The sequence below is a fragment of the Ovis canadensis genome, chromosome 13, assembly GCF_042477335.2.
Source record: "Ovis canadensis isolate MfBH-ARS-UI-01 breed Bighorn chromosome 13, ARS-UI_OviCan_v2, whole genome shotgun sequence".
Classification (NCBI taxonomy): domain Eukaryota; kingdom Metazoa; phylum Chordata; class Mammalia; order Artiodactyla; family Bovidae; genus Ovis; species Ovis canadensis.
This window is the reverse complement of record NC_091257.1, coordinates 40,949,014-40,962,527: the sequence shown is the minus strand read 5'-3', so window position 1 is coordinate 40,962,527 and position 13,514 is coordinate 40,949,014. Positions and strand designations below refer to the sequence as shown.

At 42.4% G+C, this 13,514-nt stretch overlaps 2 pseudogenes; both read right to left on the bottom strand.

The window, feature by feature from the left end:
- Positions 1-343: 343 nt before the first annotated feature.
- On the bottom strand, positions 344-1,400 carry LOC138417838 (heterogeneous nuclear ribonucleoproteins A2/B1 pseudogene; annotated as a pseudogene).
- A 214-nt stretch (positions 1,401-1,614) lies between these two features.
- On the bottom strand, positions 1,615-2,629 carry LOC138417326 (protein argonaute-1 pseudogene; annotated as a pseudogene).
- Between the last annotated feature and the right edge of the window lie 10,885 nt (positions 2,630-13,514).

Sequence of the window (13,514 nt, the reverse complement as noted above, 5' to 3'; positions counted from 1 at the left end):
ATGTCACCTGAAACTTACACATTTAACATTATCAAAGAAGGAATACTGCTATACTCACTAGAAAGAAACAATTAAGAAGCTAGGAAACTGTCTCAAAGTCAGTTTTTTTTTCACAATTTTTCCTCCACAGGAAGGTAATGTTCTTAAATAATCCAGTCCATTCACAAAAATGACTCTTTGAACCTGCTCTGAGGTCTTCTGACACATCACTAAATATTTATTCATGGCTGAGATAAGAGTTTTCTTAATGTCTTTATTTCAATAACTGGAAACCGTTCTGTTATGTCTGGGCTCTCATCCTCTGCTATTCAGACAGTGAAGCCCAGGGCAAACAGGAAGAAGCTCAATACCCATTTCCCCCTCCATAGCCCCCACTTCCTCCATTGCCTCTTGGGCCATAATTTTCTCCACCGTATGGGGCTGCTATGTTCCCGCCAACACCAAAGATTCCATTCCTCATTGGGCCATAATTAGAAGGTTGCTGGTCGTAATTTCCAAAATTATTGCCATAACCACCTCCAGAGAATTCCCACTGGTTGCCATACCCAGGACCTCGACCACCATATTCTCCACCTCCTCCTCCATAACAAGGGTAACCTCCAAAATTCCCACCTCCATAACAAGGGTAACCTCCAAAATTCCCACCTCCAAGTCCTCCTCCATACCCATGACAGCCATCCCTAGATCCGGGACCATTTCCATATCCATCAGCTTCTCCTGTAAATTTAGTTCCTGGCCCTCGTCCTAAATTTCCACCCCCACTAGAAGAAACACTAAAACCAAAAGGACCTCCTTTTCTACTTCTAGAACCTTGAATTTCCTGCGTTTCCTGTCTCGACAAAGCCTTCCCGACTTCTGCACGATGACCATTGATGGTATGGTATTTCTGCAACACTATCTTATCCACGGGATCATAGTCATCAAAAGTCACAAATCCAAAGCCTCTTTTCTTGCCTGACTGCCTATCAGTAATGATCTCAATGGCATCGACTTTTCCATATTTCTCAAAGTACTCTCTAAGATGATGCTCCTCGGTATCTTCCTTAATTCCGCCAACGAACATCTTCTTCACAGTGACAAGCGACCCCTGTTTTTCAGATTTCTCTCTCGCAACAGCACGTTTGGGGTCAACCACTCTCCCATCAATGGAATGAGGTCTGACCGCCATGGCTGCATCCACCTCAGCCATGGAGGAGAAAGTAACAAAACCAAACCCTCTTGATTTTTGACTGGCAAGGCCCACTATGACCACAGTCTGTGAGTTCTCCCCACTGCTGGTAGTAGTTCTTCAGACTTTCTTCTGTGGTTTCAGAGCTCAAGCCACCAATGAAGACTTTACGGATTTGTTCGTTTTCTTTCTTTTCCCTCTTCACAGGAACAGATTTCACAGTTTTTTCCATCGCGGGTTCACTCGCTGCAGCCATATTTCCAGTAGCCGAGGTTATCGTGAGATCTCGCGGGATGAACAGAGACCCAGCAGGTCTCTACTGCGGGGTGAGGCCCTCTACTGCTCCAGGAGCGTCAGGTCTAGGAACCTCCACAGGCAGTCGGTGATGCGGCTCAGACCTCCAGAGCCGCTGCCTCTGGAGCCCTCGAATCAGTCTTGAGCATCTTTCAATGTTCCTCTAGGGGCAGGTAGGTATGCTTTTGTTCCTGGCCAACTTGCAGGCAAGGCAGGTGGGGATACTTGAGCTGTAGGTTACATTTCTGCTTGAAATACTGGGCCACTGTGCACTCCACAGTCTGTCCACTCTCCAGCTGCAGAGGAAACGTCTGATGGCTGGCAGGGCGGCTGGTAACAGTACACACGCGATATTTCCTCTTCATTTGTCCACAGTGGGTCACTTCCACCTTCAGGCCCTTGATCTTGGTGAAGCGCACACGCTGAGAGTCCGTGAGGGTTTTGGCTGCTCGTCTATGTTCCTGATGTCGAGCACCTCACACATGAACTCAATCACTGGCTGTGCCTTGTAGAAGGCAGTGGCTGAGACATCAATGTTGAGCATTATCTTCCACATGGCAGGGCGCACAGACTGGTGAAAGCTGAGCCACACCTCGCGCCCATCCCCCAGCGGGTGGTGGTAGCCCTCGGGGTGAGAAGAAGGAGCAGCCCACAGGGGTGTACCTCATGGATGCCAGGTGCCTCATGGCTACATCCAGAGCTTGCACAGACTCCAGGGGAACAGGGATCTGGCCACTGACCAAAGCTTCATGAGCCATCTCACAATGGCCAGCCACTTGATGGAGACCTTGAAGATTCGATCCTTCCCTTCCCCAGGGATTGTCACCTCAAAGTCAACCCGTTCATTGCCAATGGGCAGTGCTGTGACAGTGTAAATGTTCTTCTTTACATCATACACGGGCTTGCGGTCACCAAATATCTGAGGCTTGAAATGCTGGACCGTGTATTCCACCGCTTCCCGGTTGACTCTGCGAGGACACTTATCTGGCTTGATATCCACTTCGTAGTGATAGATGTCAATCTTAGGGATGTCCACTTCAAAGTTATTGGCCAGGAGCTTGATTGGTTTCCCCACAGTGCCAATGCCAGGCCGGCGAGGTGCCTGGAACACCTGCTGCAGGGGGGCAGGTAGGCGCCAGCAGCTGCTCCGGAGGGTCCCGCTTCCATCGCATATACCCGTGGGGAGATCAGGCTGCCCGGAGACTGTGGAGTCCAGCGTAAGGGGCCTAGGTACCCTGCACGTTTGCTGCCTGGGCTCCCGGCAGGGCTCGACTGCCCACCCCAAGCCCAGCCACTCGCGCCGCCTCCCCCTCAGCTTCCGTTGCCGCCGCTGCCGCAGAGCCTGCAGCAGCTTCCCCCGCCTTGCATTGCTTTAGAACAAGAGTTTGACGTGATTCCTCTTTGGTGACAAAGTTCGTCTGTGATAGGAATAGTCCTCTTGGATAAGTTTTTTAAACAAAAAGTTTCTAAATTTAGAACACAAAAAAGTCAAGACTATCATGGTGTATAAGAAAAATAACTAATAGCCATCAACTAAGCACTCCCAATAAACACTGCAAAGGCTCCTTCTTCCTTATCACATAAGTAGTCTTGACATCCATGACTTGTTAATCCCCGATGGCTTTTGTCTTAAGCTCTTTAGAATCATCCAAAGACCGGAAACCTGGACTTCCCTGGTTGCCCTGTGGTTAAGAACCCACCTACCAATGCAGAGGACACAGATTTGATCCCTGGTCTGGGAAGATTTCACTTGCTGTGGGGCAACTAAGCCCAAGCACAAACACTGAGTCTATGCTCTAGAGCCTGCGAGCCACAGCTATTGAAACCTGAGTACCCTAGAGCCCATGTTCTGCAACAAGAGAAAACACCTCAATGAGAAGCCCACACACTGCAACTAGAGAGTAGCCCACGATCGCTGCAACTAGGGAAAGCCCACATGCAGCAACGAAAACCCAGCACCGCCAACATATGTATATAGTATATAATATATACTGTACAATATATAACGTATGAAGACCTGAAACCACTGATCCTACATGTAACTACCGAGAGTATACAGAATATACACAATGGTATACAGAGATAGGAAAAGGCCACACAGGAGCCATTTAAAGGAAAGGTGATCCAGGCAGAGGGTGGATCCAGCTTCCTCCCCTGACTGCCTGCCACACCTGCTTCTTTCTGGAGCTGCTTCAGAGCCTGCAATGTCCAGGCAGGAATTTGTCTCCGTCTAGGCAAGCCCTTTGCTCCTTTCCCAGCCCAGTTCAGTAACAAGGTTTCCTGTAGCATGAACCTGGCATCTAGATTTTCTCATGAGCAGAGGATACTGAGGTTCACTGATCTTCAAAGAGGGCTTTGAAAACATTTGAAATTATCCAAAAAGTAAACAAACTTAGAAGGAACATTTATACTTGACATATCTAATTACTCTAATTTTTTGAGCTTCCTATAACATAACCATAAATCCATTGGAATGGCTTCCTTGGTAGCTCAGTTGGTAAAGAATCCACCTGCAATGCAGGAAATCCAGGTTTGATCCCAGATGGGGAAGATCCCCTGGAGAAGGAAATGGCAACCCACTCCAGTGTTCTTGCCTGGAAAATCCCATGGACAGAGAAGCCTGACAGGCTACAGTCCATGGGGTCGCAAAGAGTCAGAAACGACTTAATGACTAAACCACCACAACCAAACCCACTGGAAGATGCTATTTTGATGAAATAACCTTTTTTTCCCCTCTCTCCTCCTTAGGCCCTCAACTCTTCTAACAGTCTAACTGATCCATCTGCCTCTAATCTCATCCCACTTCAGGACATTTCTGGGCTTCTCCCTATCAATGGGGGTCACATCATTTCTTTCTTTTAAATTTTTTATTAAAATTTTTTAAAATATAAATTTATTTATTTTAATTGGAGGCTAATTACTTTACAATATTGTATTGGCTTTGCCATACATCAACATGAATCTGCCACGGGTGCACATGAGTTCCCCATCCTGAACCCCTCTCCCATCTCCCTCCCCCATCTCCCTCCCCATCCCATCCCTCTGGGTCACCCCAGTGCACCAGCCCCGAGCATCCTGTATCATGCATCGAACCTGGACTGGCAATTCGTTTCACATATTATATTATATAAGTTTCAATATCATTCTCCCAAATCATCCCACCCTTGCCCTCTCCCACAGAGTCCAAAAGACTGTTCTATACATCTGTGTCTCTTTTGCTGTCTCGCATACAGAGTTATCGTTACCATCTTTCTAAATTCCATATATATGCATTAGTATACTGTATTGGTGTTTTTCTTTCTGGCTTACTTCACTCTGTATAATTGGCTCCAGTTTCATCCACCTCATTAGAACTGATTCAAATGTATTCTTTTTAATGGCTGAGTAATAATCCATTGTGTATATGTACCACAGCTTTCTTATCCATTCATCTGCTGATGGACATCTAGGTTACTTCCATGTCCTGGCTATTATAAACAGTGTGGCGATGAACATTGGAGTACACGTGTCTCTTTCAATTCTGGTTTCCTCGGTGTGTATGCCCAGCAGTGGGATTGCTGGGTCATATGGCAGTTCTATTTCCAGTTTTTTAAGGAATCTCCACACTGTTCTCCATAATGGCTGTACTAGTTTGCATTCCCACCAACAGTGTAAGAGGGTTACATTTTCTCCACACCCTCTCCAGCATTTATTGCTTGTAGACTTTTGGATCACTGCCATTCTGACTGGTGTGAAATGGTACCTCATTGTGGTTTTGATTTGCATTTGTCTGATAATGAGTGATGCTGAGATCTTTTCGTGTGTTTGTTAGCCATCTGCATGTCTTCTTTGGAGAAATGTCTGTTTAGTTCTTTGGCCCATTTTTTGATTGGGTTGTTTATTTTTCTGGAATTGAGCTACAGGAGTTGCTTGTATATTTTTGAGGTTAGTTGTTTGTCAGTTGCTTCATTTGCTATTATTTTCTCCCATTCTGAAGGCTGTCTTTTCACCTTGCTTATTGTTTCCTTTGTTGTGGAGAAGCTTTTAATTTTAATTAGGTCTCATTTGTTTATTTTTGCTTTTATTTCCAATATTCTGGGAGGTGGGTCATAGAGGATCCTGCTGTGATTTATGTCGGAGAGTGTTTTGCCTATGTTCTTCTCTAGGAGTTTTATAGTTTCTAGTCTTACGTTTAGATCTTTAATCCATTTTGAGTTTATTTTTGTGTATGGTGTTAGAAAGTGTTCTAGTTTCATTCTTTTACAAGTGGTTGACCTGTTTTCCCAGCATCACTTGTTAAAGAGATTGTCTTTTCTACCTTGTATATTCTTGCCTCCATTCTCAAAGATAAGGTGTACATAGGTGCATGGATTTATCTCTGGGCTTTCTATTTTGTTCCATTGATCTATATTTCTGTCTTTGTGCCAGTACCATACTGTCTTGATGACTGTGGCTTTGTAGTAGAGCCTGAAGTCAGGCAGGTTAATCCCTCCAGTTCCATTCTTCTTTCTCAATATTGCTTTGGCTATTAGAGGTTTTTTGTATTTCCATACAAATTGTGAAATTATTTGTTCTAGCTCTGTGAGAAATACCGTTGGTAGCTTGATTCAGTTCAGTTCAGTCACTCAGTCATGTCCAACTCTTTGCAACCCCATGAATCGCAGCACGCCAGGCCTCCCTGTCCATCACCAACTCCCGGAGTTCACTCAGACTCACGTCCATCAAGTCGGTGATCCCATCCAGCCATCTCATCCTCTGTCGTCCCTTTATCCTCCTGCCCCTAATCCCTCCCAGCATCAGGGTCTTTTCCAATGAGTCAACTCTTGGCATAAGGTGGCTAAAGTACTGGAGTTTCAGCTTTAGCATCATTCCTTCCAAAGAAATCCCAGGGCTGATCTCCTTCAGAATGGACTGGTTGGATCTCCTTGCAGTCCAAGAGACTCTCAAGAATCTTCTCAAACACCACAGTTCAAAAGCATCAATTCTTCGGCGCTCAGCCTTCTTCACAGTCCAACTCTCACATCCATACATGACCACAGGAAAAACCATAGCCTTGACTAGACAGACCTTAGTCAGCAAAGTAATATCTCTGCTTTTGAATATACTATCTAGGTTGCTCATAACTTTCCTTCCAAGGAGTAAGCGTCTTTTCATTTCATGGCTGCAATCACCATCTGCAGTGATTTTGGAGCCCCCCAAAATAAAGTCTGACACTGTTTCCACTGTTTCCCCATCTATTTCCCATGAAGTGATGGGACCAGATGCCATGATCTTCGTTTTCTGAATGTTGAGCTTTAAGCCAACTTTTTCACTCTCCTCTTTCACTTTCATCAAGAGGCTTTTTAGCTTCTCTTCACTTTCTGCCATAAGGGTGGTTTCATCTGCATATCTGAGGTTATTGATATTTCTCCTGGCAATCTTAATTCCAGCTTGTGTTTCTTTCAGTCCAGCGTTTCTCATGATGTACTCTGCATATAAGTTAAATAAGCAGGGTGACAATATACAGCCTTGATGTACTCCTTTTCCTATTTGAAACTAGTCTATTGTTCCATGTCCAGTTCTAACTGTTGCTTCCTGACCTGCATACAGATTTCTCAAGAGGCAGGTCAGGTGGTCTGTTATTGCCATCTCTTTCAGAATTTTCCACAGTTTTTTGTGATCCACACAGTCAAAGCCTTTGGCATAGTCAATAAAGCAGAAATAGATGTTTTTCTGGAACTCTCTTGCTTTTTCCATGATCCAGCGGATGTTGGCAATTGGATCTCTGGTTCCTCTGCCTTTTCTAAAACCAGCTTGAACATCTGGAAGTTCACGGTTCACGTATTGCTGAAGCCTGGCTTGGAGAATTTTGAGCATTACTTTACTAGCATGTGAAATGAGTGCAATTGTGCAATAGTTTGAGCAGTGTTTGGCATTGCCTTTCTTTGGGATTGGAATGAAAACTGATCTTTTCCAGTCCTGCGGCCACTGCTGAGTTTTCCAAATTTGCTGGCCTATTGAGTGCAGCATTTCACAGCATCATCTTTCAGGATTTGAAATAGCTCCACTGGATGCCATCACCTCCACTAGCTTTGTTCATAGTGATGCTTTCTAAGGCCCACTTGACTTTACATTCCAGGATGTCTGGCTCTAGATGAGTGATCACGCCATCGTGATTATCTGGGTCGTGAAGATCTTTTTTGTACAGTTCTTCTATGTATTCTTGCCATCTCTTCTTAATATCTTCTGCTTCTGTTAAGTCCATACCATTTCTGTCCTCTATCGAGACCTTCTTTGCATGAAATGTTCCCTTGGTATCTCTACTTTTCTTGAAGAGCTCTCTAGTCTTTCCCATCCTGTTGTTTTCCTCTATTTCTTTTCACTGATCGCTGAAGAAGGCTTGGTTATCTCTTCTTGCTATTTTTTGGAACTCTGCATTCAGATGCTTATATCTTTCGTTTTCTCCTTTGTTTTTCTCCTCTCTTCTTTTCACAGCTGTTCGTAAGGATTGCATTGAATCTATGGATTGCTTTGTGTAGTATACTCATTTTCACTATATTGATTCTTCCGGTCCATTAAAAGGGTATATTTCTCTGTCTATTAGTGCTCTCTTTGATTTCTTTTAGCAGTGTTTTATAGTTTTCTATATATAGGTCCTTTGTTTCTTTAGGTATATATATTTCTAAGTATTTTGTTCTTTTCGTTGCATTGGTGAATGGAATTGTTTCCTTAATTTCTCTTTCTATTTTCTCATTATTAGTGTATAGGAATGCAAGTGATTTCTGTGTGTTGATTTTATATCCTGCAACTTTACTATATTCATTGATTAGCTCTAGTAATTTTCTGGTGGAGTCTTTAGGGTTTTCTATGTAGAGGATCATGTCATCTGCCAACAGTGAGAGTTTTACTTTTTCTTTTCCAATTTGGATTCCTTTTATTTCTTTTTCTGCTCTGATTGCTGTGGCCAAAACTATATTGAATAGTAGTGGTGAAAGTGGGCGCCCTTGTCTTGTTCCTGACTTTAGGGGAAATGCTTTCAATTTTTCACCATTGAGGATAATGTTTGCTGTGGCTTTGTCATATTTAGCTTTTATTATGTTGAGGCATGTTCCTTCTATTCCTGCTTTCTGGAGAGTTTTTATCATAAGTGGATGTTAAATTTTGTCAAAGGCTTTCTCTGCATCTATTGAGATAATCATATGGCTTTTATTTTTCAATTTGTTAATGTGGTGTATTACATTGATTGATTTGCACATGTTGAAAAATCCTTTCATCCCTGCGATAAAGCCCAGTTGGTCATGATGTATGATTTTTTAAATGTGTTGTTGGATTCTGATTGCTAGAATTTTGTTGAGGATTTTTGCATCTATGTTCATCAGTGATATTGGCCTGTAGTTTTCTTTTTTTGTGGCATCTTTGTCAGGTTTTGGTATTAGGGTGATGGTGGCCTTATAGAATGAGTTTGGAAGTTTACCTTCCTCTGCAATTTTCTGGAAGATTTTGAATAGGATAGGTGTTAGCTCTTCTCTAAATTTTTGGTAGAATTTGGCTGTGAAGCTGTCTGGACCTGGGCTTTTGTTTGCTAGAAGATTTCAGATTACAGTTTCAATTTCCATGCTTGTGATGGGTCTGTTAAGATTTTCTATTTCTTCCTGGTTTAGTTTTGGAAAGTTGTACTTTTCTAAGAATTTGTCCATTTCCTCCAAGTTGTCCATTTTATTGGCATGTAATTGCTGATAGTAGTCTCTTATGATCCTTTGTATTTCTGTGTTGTCTGTTGTGATCTCTCCATTTTCATTTCTAATTTTATTAATTTGATTTTTCTCCCTTTGTTTATTGATGAGTCTGGCTAATGGTTTGTCAATTTTATTTATTCTCTCAAAGAACAAGCTTTTGGGCTTGTTGATTTTTGCTGTGGTCTCTTTTGTTTCTTTTGCATTTATTTCTGCCCTAATTTTTAAGATTTCTTTCCTTCTACTACCCTGGGGTTCTTCATTTCTTCCTTTTCTAGTTGCTTTAGGTGTAGAGTTAGGTTGTTTATTTGACTTTTTTCTTGTTTCTTGAGGTATGCCTGTATTGCTATGAACCTTCCCCTTAGCACTTCTTTTATAGTGTCCCACAGGTTTTGGGTTGTTGTGTTTTCATTTTCATTCGTTTCTATGCATATTTTGATTCCTTTTTTTATTTCTTCTGTGATTTGTTGGTTATTCAGCAGTGTGTTGTTCAGCCTCCATATGTTGGAATTTTTAATAGTTTTTCTCCTGTAATTGAGATATAATCTTACTGCATTGTGGTCAGAAAAGATGCTTGGAATGATTTCAATTTTTTTTTTAAATTTATCAAGGCTAGATTTATGGCCCAGGATGTGATCTATCCTGGAGAAGGTTCTGTGTGCACTTGAGAAAAAGGTGAAATTCATTGTTTTGGGGTGAAATGTCCTATAGATATCAATTAGGTCTAACTAGTCTATTGTGTCATTTAAAGTTTGTGTTTCCTTGTTAATTTTCTGTTTAGCTGATCTATCCATAGGTGTGAGTGGGGTATTAAAGTCTCCCACTCTTATTCTGTTATTGTTAATTCCCCTTTCATACTTGTTAGCATTTGTCTTACATATTGCAGTGCTCCTATGTTGGGTGCATATATATTTATAATTCTTATATCTTCTTGGATTGATGCTTTGATCTTTATGTAGTGCCCTTCTTTGTCTCTTTTCACAGCCTTTGTTTTAAAGTCTATTTTATCTGATAGTATTGATAGTATTGCTATCTGATAGTATTGCTACTCCTGCTTTTTTTTGGTCTCTATTTGCATGGGATATCTTTTTCCAGCCCTTCACTTTCAGTCTGTATGTGTCCCTTGTTTTGAGGTGGGTCCCTTGTAGACAACATATATAGGGGTCTTTTTTTGTATCCATTCAGCCAGTCTTTGTCTTTTGGTTGGGGCATTCAACCCATTTATGTTTAAGGTAATTATTGATAAGTATGACCCCATTGCCATTTACTTTATTGTTTTGGGTTTGAGTTTATACACCCTTTTTGTGTTTCCTGTCTAGAGAAGATCCTTTAGCATTTGTTGGAGAGCTGGTTTGGTGGTGCTGAATTCTGTCAGCTTTTGCTTGTCTGCAAAACTGTTGATTTCTCCTTCATATTTGAATGAGATCCTTGCTGGGTACAGTAATCTGGGCTGTAGGTTATTTTCTTTCATCACTTTAAGTATGTCCTGCCATTCCCTCCTGGCCTGAAGAGTTTCTACTGAAAGATCAGCTGTTATCTTATGGGAATCCCCTTGTGTGTTCTTTGTTGTTTTTCCCTTGCTGCTTTTAATATTTGTTCTTTGTGTTTGATCTTTGTTAATTTGATTAATATGTGTCCTGGGGTGTTTCGCCTTGGGTTTATCCTGTGTGGGATTCTCTCGGTTTCTTGGACTTGGGTGATTATTTCCTTCCCCATTTTAAGGAAGTTTTCAACTATTATCTCAAGTATTTTCTCATGGTCTTTCTTTTTGTCTTCTTCTTCTGGGACTCCTATGATTTGAATGTTGGGGCATTTAACATTGTCCCAGAGGTCTCTGAGATTCTCCTCATTTCTTTTAACTTGTTTTTCTTTTTTCCTCTCTGATTCATTTATTTCTACCATTCTATCTTCTACCTCACTAATCCTATCTTGTGCCTCCGTTATTCTACTATTTGTTCCCTCCAGAGTGTTTTTGACCTCATTTATTGCATTATTCATTATACATTGACTCTTTTTTATTTCTTCTAGCTCCTTGTTAAACCTTTCTCGCATCTTCTCAATCCTTGTCTCCAGGCTATTTATCTGTGATTCCATTTTGATTTCAAGATTTTGGATCATTTTCACTATCATTATTCAGAATTATTTATCAGGTAGATTCCCTATCTCTTCCTCTTTTGTTTGGTTTGGTGGGCATTTATCCTGTTCCTTTACCTGCTGGGTATTCCTCTGTCTCTTCATCATTTATATTGCTGTGTTTGGGCCTTTCCGTATTCTGGCAGTTTGTGGAGTTCTCTTTATTGTGGAGTTTCCTTGCTGTGGGTGGGGTTGTATGGGTGGCTTGTCAAGGCTTCCTGGTTAGGGAAACTTGTGTAGGTGTTCTGGTGGGTGGGGCTGGATTTCTTCCTTCTGGAGTGCAATGAAGTGTCTGGTAATGAGTTATGAGATGTCAGTGGGTTTGGAGTAACTTTGGGCAGTGTGTATATTGAAGCTCAGGGCTGTATTCCTGTGTTGCTGAAGAATTTGAGTGGTATGTCTTGTTCTGGAACTTGTTGGCCCTTGGGTGGTGCTTGGTTTCAGTGTAGGTATGTAGGCATTTGATGAGCTCCTGTTGATTAAAGTTCCCTGGAGTCAGGAGTTCTATGGTTTTCTCAGGATTTGGACTTAAGCCTCCTGCTTCTGGTTTTTAGTCTTATTTTTACAGTAGCCTCAAGACTTCTCCATCTATACAGCACCGTTGATAAAAGATGAAAAGTTTCTCCACAGTGAGGGATACCCAGAGAGGTTCACAGAGTTACATGGAGAAGAGAAGAGGGAGGAGGGAGATAGAGGTGACCTGAATGAGATGAGGTGGAATCAAAAGAGGAGAGAGCAAGCTAGCCAGTAATCACTTCCTTATGTGTGCTCCAGAGTCTGGACCGCTCAGAGATGTTCATGGAGTTATACAGAGAAGAGAAGGGGGAGGAAGGAGACAGAGGTGACCAGGAGTATGCTGCTGCTACTGCTAAGTCAATTCAGTCATGTCTGACTCTGTGCGACCCCATAGATGGCAGCCCACCAGGCTCCCCCTTCCCTGGGATTCTCCAGGCAAGAACACTGGAGTGGGTTGCCATTTCCTTCTCCAATGCATGAAAGTGAAAAGTGAAAGTGAAGTCACTCAGTCGTGTCCGACCCTCAGCGACCTCATGGACTGCAGCCTTCTAAGCTCCTCCATCCATGGGATTTTCCAGGCAAAAGTACTACAGTGGACCAGGAGTATAAAGGGGGAGAATCAAAAGGAGAGAGACAGATCCAGCCAGTAATCAGTTCCCTAAGTGTTCTCCACAGTCTGGAACACACAAAGAGATTCACAGAGTTGGGTAGAGAAGAGAAGGGGGAGGGAGGAGATAGAGGCGACCTGGTGGTAAAAAAGGAGAGTCCAAAAGGGGCGAGAGCAGTCAAGCCAGTAATCTCGCTCCCAAGTAAAAATGGGTACTGAAGATTGGGTTCTTAAAGGTACAAAATTGGTAACAAATAACCAAAAAGCAAAGATTAAAAATCTAGAGTAGAGGTTGGATTTTCAAACATACAATATTAAAGGGGAAAAAAAGTCACAAAAATTATAAAATATATATATATGAAGTTTTCTTTAAGAAATAGGGTCTCTCCCTCTCTCTCTTTTTTTTTTACAAAGTAATAGTAGGTTACAAAAATGAAAATTAAAGGAGTAATAGAGGACTTAAAATTTTTTTAAAAATTAAAAAAAATGAATGATAGTAAAAATATATCTAGGACTTTCTCTGGTGTTCTTGTGGGCAGTGTGGGGTCAGTTCATTTTCGGATAGTTCCTTGATCCAGCGTATATTTCTCAAGATCTATAGGCCCCTTCCTATGTAGTCAGTACTAACTACAGGGTTTTAATCTATTGCACCTGTCACTTTCAAGGCAGTTCCGTCTGTTTTATCTTCTTCTGTTTGCTGGTCTCTTCAGTGTCTGATTTCCGCCCTGACACAAGGGGGCGGTGTTTTTTATGCTCACTTGTTCAGTCGTGCTGTGGGGAGGAAGGGACGCTGCAAAGAGATAACACTGGCGTGTGCTCGCAGTGTCTCGGCCACACTGGGCTTGCCCCTGCTCACGGCATGTGTGCTTTCTTGTCTACACTGCTTAGGCTCTAGGTTGCTCTGCCATGAACTGTCTGAGGCTGGCCATGGGGTGTATGCACCTCCCAGGTCTAAGCCGCTCAGGTTCAGGCACTCTGGTAGTCCTCAGAGACCCAGACTTGGTTGGGCCTGCGTTTTGTGCCCTTCCCAGGTCTGAGCAGCTCAGGTGACCAAGTGTTTGGCGAGCGTGGTCACTGCGATTTATCGCCTCCCCCATCCCTGCTG